We start from the raw sequence: 15,401 nt of genomic DNA, 5'->3' as shown, positions 1-15,401 counted from the left end.
CAGAAATCCACTTCCGGAGCCTACTTGGTGTGTGCTTGGGCTGAAATTGAAGTTTACACGTGGAGAGGTCATTCTTGGAGTTGAACGCCGGTTTGTAACGTGTTTCTGGCGTTGAACTCCACTTTGCAACTTGTTTCTGGCGCTGAACGCCAGACTGCAACATGGAACTGGCGTTCAACGCCAGTTTGCGTCATCTAAACGGGGGCAAATTATAGACTATTATATATTGCTGGAAAGCCCTAGATGTCTACTTTCCAACGCAATTGGAAGCGCGCCATTTGTAGTTTTGTAGCTCCAGAAAATCCACTTTGAGTGCAGGGAGGTCAGAATCTATCAGCATCTACAGTCCTTCTTCAACCTCTGAATCTGATTTTTGCTCAGGTTCCTCAATTTCAGCCAGAAAATATCTGAAATCACAAAAAAATAGACAAACTTATAGTAAAGTCTAGAAATGTGAATTTTAATTAAAAACTAATAAAAATATAATGAAAACTAATTAAATCATACTAAAAACATACTAAAAACAATGCCAAAAAGCGTATAAATTATCCGCTCATCAATAACCAATCAACCTAGGGTTCAACTTAATTACAATTTCACAAGGGTTCAAGAATAACTCACCTTACCCCAACAGTTTTGGAAGCCAAAACCAATATCAATCAAGGGCTAGAGTGTACCTAAACACTCAAAAGCACAAAATTCCACTTAATCCAAAATCCAAAAACACAAATTTCTTAGGGTAAGAAACTGGGCAGGGGATTTCAAGAAACTTACTACAAGGCTTAGCTAGAAGTGACGGCACGCGAATTGGAGCACTGTAACTCGAGATATGATGGATTGAAGTTGTATGTGAATTGTAACTTGGGAAACCCTAACTCTCTTCTCACTTCAGCTGCTCCCCCTCTCTTGAATGTATTTAATGAGCTGAAGTGGGTGCCTTAAAGTGTTTATATATGTTGGGCTTGGGCCCAACTTGGGCCCGGTCCAACCCGTTAGCATTTTTAGCCCGTTTGACCTAACTTTGGGCCAAACCTTTATAATTACAACAATGCTAGGGAACCTAGAGGGTACCGGCCAAAAATCAGCCAAATGCTTTTTAATGGGTTGGACCTCGAAATTCATCTTAATAAAAATAAATTAATATATATATAGATGTTTCTTCTGTTAAGTATTAGAATGTTTTTTTTCATACTAAATGGATGTTCTTTTATATATTTTTCAAATTTTTTTGTATTGCAAATGTGAATATCTCTATTTCTTTAAGAATTTCATAGTTTTTTTTAATTCTATAAATGTAAAATATAACTGAATATTTCTTTTGTTAAGCATTAGGATGTTTTTTTCGTATTAAATGAATATTTTTTTTATATTTCTGTAATTGGTCATGAACAACTCGTGCTCCACCACTCCTTCCTTAAACAATTTCTAAAAGAGTTGCTGGAGAGGATAAATGCATGAGTGGATCCGTTCCCCCTACCTGTCGAGATAGACACAAGCGGTAGTCTCATTACTAATGCCACTGGCAGGTGATTGGTTTAGTTCTGGATCATCTACGCCTCTGGTCCTTTTCTACGCTATGATCTTTGATTCAAAAAAGCCCAAAAAAGTGTGATTTCATTGTTTTCTTCAAGGTCCATTGTTGTGACTGGAAGAATGGATTCTGAATCGGATGCCCTATCTTCTTTTCCCTTATTCTGAGTGAGGACATATCCTAATGTAATGGTAATGAACTAGACGACCTCGGAAGGAACCATTAGAGGAGAAGGGTAGTCGTAGATTAGGTGAGGAAGGTTACTGACCCAATATGAAGAAAAACGTATAAGATTCTGTGAGTACCTGTTGCTATATGAGATCTCTAAGGCATGCATACCAAATGTAGAGAAAGTTAGAAGAAAGTTAGAACTCTGATTTCTCGCGGTGAGGATGCGATGAGTTGGATTTTTCCGACGATGGGAATTGACTGCGCCGACGCTAATGGTGAGAGAGAGGGTCTGTGTGTGTGGTTGTTGGAGGTGGGTAGGTTAATGTGAGAGAGAAGATGAAGGTTTTTTATAGGCTTTAATTAGGTTTATTTAATCAGTTTTAAATTTTTTTAATTTTGAATTTAAAAAATTTAAAATTAATTATTAATAATTATAATCAATTGAGTTGTTCACTTTTTGGCTGGTTAGACACTTGGTTCCCTATACTTTTCCTTATAATTAACGCCCAGTTTTCCATTTGGAATATTTTTCTAAGGTTTTTGACTGTTTCTAATTTTTCTCACACAGTACCGGGTAGACATAAACCAGTTCAACTGGTTCGGCTGCCAGTTCATGGTTTTTCTTGATTTTGGAGAAAAATACATTTTCTGACTTAGAAAAATCTACTGAGTCCAAAAAATCATAATTAAATTCTCTAATAATATTCCAAAATTTTGAACCTAATCCGGGCAATTAAATTATTATTGTTTTACATTAATTAATCAGTTAATTAATTCGCGATTCTTACAATTTATGGTATCCTCACCTTACCCAAGCTTCGTATAAGCAAGAGTGAACATTTTTCTCATGCTAATTGGATCCTAAAACACCAAAGAGCAAAGAAATTTAATACTTTCACATAATTTTTGAAAATTGGGGGAAGGAGTGGCTGAGAACAATAAAGTGAGTTACCTATAAAATTGTTCCGATAGAAACGTAGAGCTCGACGCGGTGGTTGCGTGGCCACAAACGGTGCGGCGATCGAAGCTTGGACGGAGGAGTTACGGGGATTTGAATTTACCGTAAGGGTTTGGAAGTGTTTTTCGTTTCTCCTTTACCTTATTTTGTTTTAGCACTGAATCTGCTAAATTGGGGGAAGAAAAGAGACTTGGGTTCACTTATGTTCTGGGCCGGTTGGGCCTACAGACCCGGTTTGGGCCCGATTCAATCGGTTTGGCCCGTTCGGTCTAATCTTGGGCCGAATTCTTCGAAATTAGTGTCAAAATTCTCGTTTTGATGATCCTAATTTAATATAATATTCACATTTCTAATTTTTTTATTAAAAATTAATTTATTAACTAATTATTTACTAATTTAACGGGGTTTACAAAAGTCATGTAATTCAAAGATCATTGCATTCATATTTTTTAAAATTTCAAAAAAATAAAAACTTTTTGTATTATTATAATTAGTTGAATGGAAACATAATAACGACCACATCATAATTTTAATTAATAAAGTAAAATAATTTATCAATTTATATTAAATTATTAATTTTAGTTGCACTTAAAAGTGAATAACACTTTAAAAATAACTTAAAAAAATAAAAAATATTATGTGAATTAATATGTAAATAAAATATTATGTGAAGATAAATATAAATATTAGGATAGTTAATAAGTAAATTTCAAGAGTTGAAATAGTAAAAAGAACGAAGAAGAAAAAGTTAGATATTTATTGGGTTATTCCTCTTGAATATGAAAGAATTGAAAAAAATGTAAAGACAAAATTAGAACATAATTTGAATACTAAATTGATAGTTTTTGAAGAGAATCCTCGAATAAATAAATAAATAATATTAAAAATAATTAAATAAAAATTAAAGAGATGAAATACAAGTAAATAATCAAAAATTACTTTTTTAAAATTGAAGTTATTTATTCATAAGTATGTTATAAGTATGTTATGTCAGCGAGAAGAAATAGATTATTACCCTCAAACATATGTTGAAGTATAGACATAATAATAAAGTTGTAATTTGAATATGTAAAGAACCTTAAATAAAAATAATTTTATACATGAATAAAGAAGTAATATGATTTGTTATTTTAAATTTTAAAAATAACAAATTAAGTATTGATAGAAAAATCTCAAAATAATTCTAGTAAAACAATCAAATGTTATAATATCTTAATTTACAACCTACATAAAATCAATCAATAATTATATTTTTAAAATAAATATAAATATATCTGCATGGTTTCACCTTATAAATATTGTGTTTTGGTTGTATTTAAAAAAAATGTAAAAGTAGGTTACAAAGAAAAAATGCGAGGAGAAGTCTACTTAGTTGAAATATTAGACTTAGTTACTCATTTAAGAAGTTTAAATTACATTTTTACAGTTTTTAACTGTTATTTATGCAAAAAAAATATATATTAGAAAAAACAAAACTTTGATTGAAATTACAACTTAATCCTTAATATTGAATTTTTTAGTTCAATTCCTTCTCTCTTTCTCCTCACTATATTTTCATTTTCAAACATTAGTGTCATAATCCTAGCTACCACAAAAATCAACTACATATAAAAATTTATAAAAATATAATAACAATACTTTAGAATAAATAAATAAATAAATCAACTTTGATTAAAAATAAACTAAACAAAAATTACAAAAATTAAGATTCTAAACTAAGATTTAAAACAAAATAAAAAATGACTAATTTGTGGTCAATAATAGAATCAAGAATCATGTAAAATAAAATATGACCTAATAAAATGAAAGACGTTATGAATAGAAAATGTTAATCAATTAATATTATATGGAAAACTTTTAATTTATCTTTAAATATATGGTATATGAAAACCAACGATAAAATTAATATATTTATCTAAAAAAATTACAAAACAAATTATTAATGATATATATCAATTAAATAATATTATAAATAAAAATTTTAATTTATTATTTCATAATATCCTTTTTTTAAAGTTGAGACTGAATTGCAAGTCAGAGTACAGAACTTTATAAATTAAGACTATTTTTTTCCTTGTCTTCATCCCTTCTAAAGTATATTTTTTCTTAAAAATCATTTCATTCTTAATTTTCTATGTAAACCATATGAATAGGAGAGTTCGGTGTCCAATTTTCGCTTTACCATTATATCGCTATTAATAAAGAGTACCTGATATAACTTTTTATTTTGAAAAAGGTCAAAAAAAATAAATTACCAATTTCCTATTGCGGTTACTTTTTTATTCTACGTATAACTTCCAATCGCTTCGTCTTCTTTCTTATTCCATTCTCTTCTTTCAGATCTTTGTCTACTTTTATTAATTTTTTTTATCTTTTTGTATCTTTTTCTATTTATTAAATTAATTATGTATTACTTTTATTTTTTTTATCTCCAAAAAATTGTAAGAAAAAAATAACTCATCTATAACAATATATATAAAGAGAATACAGAGAGAATGGTGTCCAATTTTCGTATTCCCATTTTAACCTTATTAATAAATAGTGATTGATGTACCGGAATAAAATGTAATTATCATTAACTTTCCTTCATTCATATTGTAGTAACCTTTTTATTTTATGCACAACTTTCACTCATGGTGTCCTCTTCTTCGTTCCACTAAATATAGGTAGTACTCTCCTTTATCTTTCAGGTAATTCTATTAGCCTCATATTTACAAAATATAATTATCAAAGTCAGATCTTGTACTGTAATTAATACATAGGTATTAATTGTGTCAACACTTACATAATTTTTTTTGTCTTCTTCTATCTCTTGGCCTAACCATGGATACGAAACTTTCTCAATATTGGAAGAGAAAGTCTATGTTATTCAAAGTCGTCATAAAATTTTAAAGTATATTCCATTTGAATGGTATCAACAATTTGAGAGAATGAATTTAAACTTAAATAACTATTTCTTAACGAAGAGCATTAGGTATACATTTATTGATTTTTTTTAAAGAAAAAAATTTGTGTATTTATATGTCATCTTTTATTTTTGTTGTGGTGGACAGCAGTAGTACTCACATCATCATTTTAAAGTTCGTTTTATATTTATGTCAATTCATAAAGTATTTTAGAAAAATTATGTTTAAGTAAATTTTTTATCTTATAATTATTTTATATTTTGGAATTTAAAATTTTTTATTTTTAGTTTTGTTCAAAAATTATTTTTGTATTGTATTTTAATTATGAAAGTACTAATATTAATTTTAATTTTTAAGTTTTAGAATGAATAAAAAGATGTAATTTTTTTTATAAATTAGATGATTCAAAAACTACTCATTATAAAAGAAATAAATTTTAATTCTTGACATGTTAAATAAAATATAGTTTAATTAGATAAAAAAATTAATAACAAAATATAAGAACACATATTAGATAAAAAAAATATTAAGAACACATATTAGATAAAAAAAATTTCTTTCTACATCAAATTGATAAAATAAAAAAAAGTTTTTTTTACATCAAATTGATAAAAAAAAAAGACAGAACTATTTTTTACGTAAAAAGATAGGAATGAATTAAAAGGATAGAAGAATGATTGAAAATATAAATTAAATAAGTAAACTAAAAGAGAAGGAAAAATGTAAGTGAAAATTATGCGTGAAACCGAATGAAATTTGCAACGAAGGCAATGAAAGACGATGGAGGCGATGCAATTGAGCGTGTTGAAAAAAGGAGAAGGACGATAATAAGAGAAACACATAAAAGTGTGCATGAAGAACAAAATTGGTAGATTTTTCAAAAAAAAATAAAAAAAACTTTAATAGAATAATTATAGTGAAATTAAACTACTAAAACTAACATAGAATTAAACAAAACATGAAAATGGTAAAAAATGTGATGACATTGACGTTCACTTAGTCTATTTTTTTATTTATTAATAATTTACAGATATTCTGTATTTTTTTTGTTGGAAGATGTGTTATCATGGTTATAGGAGTAATAAAACTGTTTTTATTTTAGTGTGAAGTTATTAGATTTTTCAAAATAAATTTTATGACTATTTTGTCCTTATAATTTGCATTATGAAATAGTTTGTTAGAGGGTAAATGTAACACCCTAATTAGCCCAAGTTTTACCTCGCGTTGTAAAGCAAAGGTTAATCAGAGCTTACGACAGTTCTACGCTCATACACAATATATTTATAGAAAGAATGATATAAACTAGAAGCCCGATGAAGGATATAGCTCAAAAATAGGATTTCAAAGCGCAAAACGTACTAAAGAAGCGTCTAACTTAAAGCACAAGAAACAGATGTGATATAAACAAAGGTAATAGTATAATAGTGTAATACCATAAGGAACTAGCCACGACTCGCGAAGTTTAAGCCGGCTATCCATATACAGACCATACAGAAACATGACAGTTTAAAAATAGCTTATACAAGTTTTTCTCACATAATACAAGCCTCTAGGCAAAGACAAAATACAAAAGGAGAGATGTATAAACAACATAAACTAAAAGACTCCAAAAGAATCCAAGATCCTCCGCTTCTATCACCATCCAAAACAACTCACCGAGGTGGGTTGTGACCTGCATATGAAAAACACAACAGAAATATGGTATGAGAACCGGGAGTTCTCAGTATGGTAGCAGTACCCAGTGATGTAGGATATAAGACCCCGGGACGCCAAAGGCAATCCTAGCTCCATATCCATCACAATATTCAAACTTAAAGCATTCTAAAACAAATAAGCATAATCATATTGACCTTAACATAAATAAACCGGGTAATCTATCTTAGGGGATTTCTACTCTAACCAAACACTGCTGTCCCACAGCCTTCACCAACTGATCCTCCGTGCGATCCCATTGCCACCGCCTTCCGAACCTCCTTAATCCCAGTAGAAAACACAGATAATATACAATGCAAGTAACCCACAAGTAGAAGCATATAAGGCAAATAATTTAGATAGCAATTAGGCATGTTATTCAATTAGGCAAACCATTACAAGTAAGCAAAGCATACAAATAGATAGAAAATGCATATGATGATTGCCTGCCCTACTGGCTGTGATATCACATTGTCGGTTCAACTGCCAACCCGACACATCTCCATGGAGATGTTGCCCTTTGGATTCATGATGTGGGAACCGAGATATAGTGCTCGGATCACTATCCAGGGTTTTGCGCCTGTACGCTCTGATGATCTGAAGGGATGTGAGCGGGATCTATTGCCACCGACCTCACATCTAAGCGCAAGTGGGACGAACCATCGCCCTTACGCTGCCGCCGCTACCTCGACAGGCGGGATCCAACCTTGGCCCCTGCCAGGCGCATAGCATCTCATAATCTCAATGAAAAAGTGATACAGTGGTTTTCAAAAATATTTTTAGTACAAGATGGATCCATTACTTCATTCAGAGTTTTCGACTCTTTTCAACCACTGTTCATTCACATTTCAGTTCCTTGCTCTTGCATCTCATTCATCAACCATTCATCACACATCATCAAACCTTCCCCAGCACAACAGAAACCTAGTACTCTGTTCGCTAACTTTTTCCACATAATAGTGTCTAAAACCCTTAAACCATTTCCCATGTTTGAGTACCCAAAAATATGACCAAAAGTCTTAAAAAGTGTTATAGAAGCTTATAACCTCGTCGGGAAGGTGAAATAGTTGAAAACAAAGCAAAATTTAAGAAACAGGGCGTGTGCGTACGCACAACGCCAAGGAAATTTTTAAAAGTGTGCATACGCACAGGGGTGTGCGTACGCACAGGCGTCAAAACTCAAAATGGTTTGTTCACTCGCACAACCTGTGCCAGCGCCCCCAACAGACTGGCCTTCCCAACTTGTGCGTCCACACAGGTTGAAATTCTTCCTTAGATATGTGCGCGCACAAGCTGTGCTAGCGCTGCGAACAGAGTGCACTTTCCTACCTGTGCGTGCACACAGGTGTGTGTGCGACAGGTCAGAATTTTCGCAGGGTGTGCGCTCGCACATATCAGAAATCATGAAATTTTGCAACTTTGCAGAATTTCAGATTTTTAACACCAACGTTGAATGATCATAACTTCTTCCACAAAATTCCAAATTTTGTAAACTTTATATCAATTTAAAGAGTTTTCAAAGATCTTTAATTCTAAGCAAATTTCAACTAATTTTGAAAATTGAGGCAAAAGTTATGATCGGACAAAGTTCACCAAAATTCAACTTTTTTCCAAAATCACAATTTCCACAATTCCTTTATAAAACATAACCAAAACCAAACCAAACCATTCCAAACTCCACTTTCATCGAAATCAACCCTCTATGTCATACTATCCAAAAATTATCACATTTTACCTTCAGCTTTCCTCAACCACACATCAACATCAATATATCTCATATATCAAACTTCATTAACAATTTTCCAACTACATTACCAATCGATCAACACCAATATCATATTTATCAACATAATCCACTACTTTTAAGAACCGCAACTAATAAACCGGTTAATTAAGTAATTAATTGCCCAAATTAGACTTCAAAAGTTTGAGTGAGAATTTGAGGATTTAAAGGTGATTTTCGGACTCAGTAGGTCTTTCTGAGTTAGAAAATGTGCTTTTTGCGAAAAACCGTGAAAAACTGTGAACCAGTAGTTGTATGGACTATTATGTATTTCTGGAAAGCCCTGGATGTCTACTTTTCAACGCAATTGAGAGAGCGCTATTTGGACTCCTGTATCTCCAGAAAATCCACTTTGAATGCAGGGAGGTCAGAATCCAACAGCATCTGCAGTCCTTCTTCAACCTCTGAATCTGATTTTTGCTCAAGTCCCTCAATTTCAGCCAGAAATTACCTGAAATCACAGAAAAACATACAAACTCATAGTAAAGTCCAGAAATGTGAATTTTATTTAAAAACTAATAAAAATATACTAAAAATTAACTAAATCATACTGAAAACTATGTAAAAATAATGCCAAAAAGCGTATAAATTATCCGCTCATCACAACACCAAACTTAAATTGTTGCTTGTCCCCAAGCAACTGAAAATCAAATAGGATAAAAAGAATAGAATATACTATAAATTCCAAAATATCAATGAAACTTAGCTCCAATCAGATGAGCGGGACTAGTAGCTTTTTGCCCCTTGAATAGTTTTGGCATCTCACTTTATCCCTTTAAGTTCAGAATGATGGGCATCTATAGGAACTCAGAATTCAGATAGTGTTATTGATTCTCCTAGTTCAGTATGTTGATTCTTGAACACAGCTACTTTATAAGTCTTGGCCGTGGCCCTAAGCACTTTGTTTTCCAGTATTACCACCGGATACATAAATGCCACAGACACATAACTGGGTGAACCTTTTCAGATTGTGACTCAGCTTTGCTAAAGTCCCCAATTAGAGGTGTCCAGGGTTCTTAAGCACACTCTTTTTTTGCTTTGGACCTTGACTTTAACCGCTCAGTCTCAAGTTTTCACTTGACACCTTCACGCCACAAGCACATGGTTAGGGACAGCTTGGTTTAGCCGCTTAGGCTAGGATTTTATTCCTTTAGGCCCTCCTATCCACTGATGCTCAAAGCCTTGGGTCCTTTTTACCCTTGCCTTTTGGTTTTAAGGGTTATTGGCTTTTTGCTCTTGCCTTTTGGTTTAAAGAGCTTTTGGCTTTTTCTGCTTGCTTTTTCTTTTTCTTTCCCCCTTTTTTTCGCCATTTTTTTTCTTCTCTTTTTTTTCGCAAGCTTTTGTATTCACTGCTTTTTCTTGCTTCAAGAATCATTTTTATGATTTTTCAGATCATCAAATAACATTTCTCCTTTTTCCTTATTCTTCAAGAGCCAACATATTTAACATTCATAAACAACAATATCAAAAGATATATGCACTGTTCAAGCATTCATTCAGAAAACAAAAAGTATTGTCACCACATCAAAATAATTAAACTAGTTTCAAGGATGAATTCGAAACCATGTACTTCTTGTTCTTTTGTAATTAAAACATTTTTCATTTAAGAGAAGTGATGGATTCATAGGACATTCATAACTTTAAGGAATAGACACATAAATACTAATGATCATGTAATAAGACACAAACATAAACATAAAGCATAGTAAACAAAAAATAGGAAAATAAGAACAAGGAGATTAAGGAACGGGTCCACCTTAGTAAGGCTGGCGTCTTCCTCTTCTTGAAGAACCAATGGTGCTCTTGAGCTCCTCTATGTCTCTTGCTTGTCTTTGTTGCTCCTCCCTCATAGCTCTTTGATCTTCTCTAATCTCATGGAGGATGATGGAGTGCTCTTGGTGCTCCATCCTCAGTTGTCCCATGTTGGAGCTTAATTCTCCTAGGGAAGTGTTGATTTGCTCCCAGTAGTTTTGTGGAGGGAAGTGCATCCCCTGAGGCATCTCAGGGATTTCTTGGTGAGGGAATTCCTCATGCTTCTGTTGAGGTCCATGAGTGGGCTCTCTTGTTGTGCAGTCAAATGCTCTATGATGAGCGGATAATTTATACGCTTTTTGGCATTATTTTTACATAGTTTTCAGTATAATTTAGTTAGTTTTTAGTATATTTTTATTAGTTTTTAATTAAAATTTACATTTCTGGACTTTACTATGAGTTTGTGTGTTTTTCTATGATTTCAAGTAATTTCTGGCTGAAATTGAGGGACTTGAGCAAAAATCAGATTCAGAGGTTGAAGAAGGACTGCAGATGCTGTTGGATTCTGACCTCCCTGCACTCAAAGTGGATTTTCTGGAGCTACAGAACTTTAAATGGCGCGCTCTCAATTGCGTTGGAAAGTAGACATCCAGGGCTTTCCAGCAATATATAATAGCCCATACTTTGCCCGAGTTTAGATGACGCAAACTGGCATTCAACGCCAGTTCCATGCTGCATTCTAGAGTTAAACGCCAAAAACAGGTTGCAAAGTAGAGTTAAACGCCAGAAACAGGTTACAAACTGGCGTTCAACTCCAAGAGAAGCCTCTACACGTGTAAAGCTCAATGCTCAACCCAAACACACACCAAGTGGGCCCCAGAAGTGGATTTCTGCATCATTTACTCATTTCTGTAAACCCTAGTAGCTAGTTTAGTATAAATAGGACTTTTTACTATTGTATTTACATCTTTGGAACATCTTTACTTTTATCTTTAGATCATGTTTGGGGGCTGGCCTCTCGGCCATGCCTGGACCTTCATCACTTATGTATTTTCAACGGTAGAGTTTCTACACACCATAGATTAAGGTGTGGAGCTCTGATGTTCCTCATGAATTAATGCAAAGTACTATTGTTTTTCTATTCAATTCAAGCTTATTCATATTCTAAGATATCCATTCGCACCCAAGAACATGATGAATGTGATGATTATGTGACGCTCATCATCATTCTCACTTATGAACGCGTGCCTAACAAACACTTCCGTTTTACATGCAAACAAGCTAGAATGAGTATCTCTTAGATATCTAATACAGAGGACCGAGTCCGAGATATTAGAATCTTCATGGTATAAGTTAGAACCCATGGATGGCCATTCTTGAGGTCCGGAAAGTCTAAACCTTGTCTGTGGTATTCCGAGTAGGATCTGGGAAGGGATGGCTGTGACGATCTTAAAACTCGCGAGTGTGGGGCATAGTGACAGACGCAAAAGGATAGTAAATCGTATTCCAGTATGATCGAGAACCGACAGATGATTAGCCATGCAGTGACAGCGCATTGGACCATTTTCACAGAGAGGATGGGATGTAGCCATTGACAACGGTGATGCCCTACATAAAGCTTGCCATGGAAGGGAGTAGGAATGATTGGATGAAGACAGCAGGAAAGCGGAGGTTCAGAAGAACGAAAGCATCTTTATACACTTATCTGAAATTCTCACCAATGAATTACATAAGTATCTCTATCCCAGTTTATGTTTTATTTATCTTTTAATTATTAAAACTCTATAACCTTTTGAATTCGCCTGATTGAGATTTACAAGGTGACCATAGCTTGCTTCAAGCCGACAATCTCCGTGGGATCGACCCTTACTCACGTAAGGTTTATTACTTGGACGACCCAGTGCACTTGCTGGTTAGTTGTGCGAAGTTGTGATAAAGAGTTGAGATTACAATTGTGCGTACCAAGTTGTTGGCACCATTGATGATCACAATTTCGTGCACCAAGTTTTTAGCGCCGTTGCCGGGGATTTGTTCGAGTTTGGACAACTGACGGTTCCTCTTGTTGCTCAGATTAGGTAATTTTATTTTAATTTTAAGCTTTTATTTCTTATTTTCGAAAAATACGAAAAAATAATTAAATAAATAAATATTTCTTCTTTTTCGTTTTTCCAAAATAATTTTTGAAAAAATCAAAAATATTTTTGTGTTTCTTTTTTGAGTCTAGAGTCAAGTTTTAAGTTTAGTGTCAATTGCATCTTTTTTATTTTCTAAAAAAAAAATTATTTTCGAAAATTTCATGCATTGCATTCTTCATGATCTTCAAATTGTTCTTGGCCAGTCTTCTTGTTTGATCTTCATATTTTTTTGTTTTGTGTCTTTTCTTGTTTTTCATATGCATTCTTGAAACATTAATGTCTAAAGAATAAAAAATTTTTAAGTTTGGTGTCTTGCATGTTTTCTTTTCTTGAAAATTTCTCAAAAATAAGTTCTTGGTGTTCATCTTGACATTCAAAGTGTTCTTGCATGCATCACATGTTTTGATCCAAAATTTTCATGCATTGAGTCTTTTTGATGTTTTCTCTTTCATCATTAAAAATTCAAAAAATCAAAAAATATCTTTCCCTTTTTCACTCATAAATTTTTTAAAATTTGAGTTGACTTTTTCAAAACTTTTTAAAATTTAGTTGTTTCTTATGAGTCAAATAAATTTTTCATTTTAAAAACTCTATCTTTTTTTCAAATCTTTTTCAAAAAAATCAAATCTTTTTCATTTTTCTTTCATAATTTTCGAAAATTTTAAATTGATTTTCAAAAATCTTTTTCTTATTTCTATTTCATATTTTCGAATTTAATACTAACAATTAATGTGATTGATTCAAAAATATTAAGTTGTTACTTGCCTATTAAGAAGGGTTCATTCTTTAAATTTTAAAATCATATCTTTTAGTTTCTTGTTAGTCAAGTAATCAACTTTAATTTTCAAAATCAAATCTTTTTAAATTTCTTTTTCAAATCTTTTTCAAAATAAGTTTCAATCACATCTTTTTCAAATTCAATTTCAAAATATTTTCTAACTTCTTTTCTAACTTCTTATCTTTTCAAAATTAAATTTCAAATCATTTTCAATCAATCTTATCTTTTTGTTTGATTATTCTTATCTTTTTTCAAAACTACCTAACTAATTCTCTCTCTAATTTTCGAAAATCACCTTCCTCTTTTTCAAAATTCCTTTTTTTTAACTAATTGTTTTAATTTTTAATTTAATTTGATTTCAATTTTAATTTTCGAATTTTAACTTTAAATTTAAAATATTTTTATTTTATTTATTTAAATTTTCAAATTCTTCTCTTCCTCACCGCCTTCTATTTATTTATTCATCTACTAACACTTCTCCTCCACCCAAAAATTCAAACCCCATCCCCCTCTCTGTGTTCGAATTTTTCCTCTTCTCCTTCTTACATTCTTCTCTTCTTATACTTGCATAAGGAATCTCTATACTGTGACATAGAGGATTCCATATTTTCTTTTGTGTTCTCTTCTTTTTCATATGAGCAGAAACAAGGATAAGAACATTCTTGTTGAAGCCGATCCTGAACCTGAAAGGACTCTGAAGAGGAAGCTAAGGGAAGCTAAAGCTCAACTCTCTGGAGAAAATCTAACAGAAATTTTTGAAAAGGAAGGAGACATGGCCAAAAATAATAACAATGCAAGGAAGATGCTTGGTGACTTTACTGCACCAAATTCCAATTTACATTGAAGAAGCATCTCAATCCCTGCCATTGGAGCAAACACTTTTGAGCCTAAACCTCAATTAGTTTCTCTGATGCAACAGAACTGCAAGTTTCATGGACTTCCATCCGAAGATCCTTTTTAGTTCTTAACTGAATTCTTGCAGATCTGTGATACTGTAAAGACCAATGGGGTTGATCCCAAGGTCTACAGGCTTATGCTTTTCCCGTTTGCTGTAAGAGACAGAGCTAGAGTATGGTTGGACTCTCAACCTAAAGATAGCCTGAACTCTTGGGATAAGCTGGTCACGACTTTCTTAGCCAAGTTCTTTCCTCCTCAAAAGCTTAGCAAGCTTAGAGTGGATGTTCAAACCTTCAAACAGAAAGAAGGTGAATCCCTCTATAAAGCTTGGGAGAGAGACAAGGAACTGACCAAAAAGTGTCCTTCTGACATGCTTTCAGAATGGACCATCCTGGATATATTCTATGATGGTCTGTCTGAGCTATCAAAGATGTCACTGGACCATTCTGCAGGTGGATCCATTCACCTAAAGAAAACGCATGCAGAAGCTCAAGAACTCATTGACATGGTTGCAAATAACCAGTTCATGTACACTTCTGAAAGGAATCCTGTGAATAATGGGATGCCTATGAGGAAGGGAGTTCTTGAAATTGATACTCTGAATGCCATATTGGCTCAGAATAAAATATTGACTCAACAAGTCAGTATGATCTCTCAGAGTCTGAATGGATTGAAGGAATCATCCAACAGTACTAAAGAGGCATCTTCTGAAGAAGAAGCTTATGATCCTGAGAACCCTGCAATAGCAGAGGTGAATTACATGGGTAAATCCTATGGAAACACCTATAATCCCTCATG

General features: G+C 32.7%; 1 non-coding gene across 1 annotated transcript; it reads right to left on the bottom strand.

Moving 5' to 3' along the window:
- Positions 1–14,871: 14,871 nt before the first annotated feature.
- Positions 14,872–14,979, bottom strand: LOC112738995 (small nucleolar RNA R71). The gene has a single exon (XR_003169939.1). It is a non-coding gene; the product is annotated as a small nucleolar RNA R71 (small nucleolar RNA).
- Between the last annotated feature and the right edge of the window lie 422 nt (positions 14,980–15,401).

The sequence above is a fragment of the Arachis hypogaea genome, chromosome 13 (assembly GCF_003086295.3).
Source record: "Arachis hypogaea cultivar Tifrunner chromosome 13, arahy.Tifrunner.gnm2.J5K5, whole genome shotgun sequence".
Classification (NCBI taxonomy): Eukaryota; Viridiplantae; Streptophyta; class Magnoliopsida; order Fabales; family Fabaceae; genus Arachis; species Arachis hypogaea.
This window is presented reverse-complemented; position numbering and strand designations above follow the sequence as displayed.